This window comes from Eimeria mitis, genomic scaffold, assembly GCF_000499745.2.
Source record: "Eimeria mitis Houghton genomic scaffold, Emh_scaff4516, whole genome shotgun sequence".
In the NCBI taxonomy this organism is placed as follows: Eukaryota; Apicomplexa; class Conoidasida; order Eucoccidiorida; family Eimeriidae; genus Eimeria; species Eimeria mitis.
In genome coordinates, this window is record NW_013572835.1 from 2,962 (window position 1) to 3,313 (window position 352).

The 352-nt window shown below is 14.8% G+C and overlaps 1 protein-coding gene across 1 annotated transcript in view; it reads right to left on the minus strand.

The window, feature by feature from the left end:
- EMH_0075760 (uncharacterized protein) overlaps positions 1-352 on the minus strand; it is a gene marked incomplete at both ends in the record, with an annotated part of 2,947 nt that overhangs the window by 1,237 nt on the left and 1,358 nt on the right. The gene's annotated exons all lie outside the window — the stretch shown is intronic.

Below are 352 nucleotides of genomic sequence, written 5' to 3' on the forward strand. Positions count from 1 at the left end.
AGCGTAACAAACAAACAAACAAATAAAATAAACAAAAAAATAAAAAATAAATAAAAAAATAAAAAATAAAAAAATAAATAAAAAAAACAAAATACCTGTTTATAAGAGAGTGTATGAAGCGTAACAAACAAACAAACAAATAAAATAAACAAAAAAATAAAAAATAAATAAAAAAATAAAAAATAAATAAAAAAATAAAAAATAAACAAAATACCTGTTTATAAGAGAGTGTATGAAGAGTAACAAACAAACAAACAAACAAAATAAACAAAAATAAATAAAATAAAATAAAAAAAAATAAAAAAAAAAATAAAAAAAACAAAATACCTGTTTATAAGAGAGTGTATGAAGA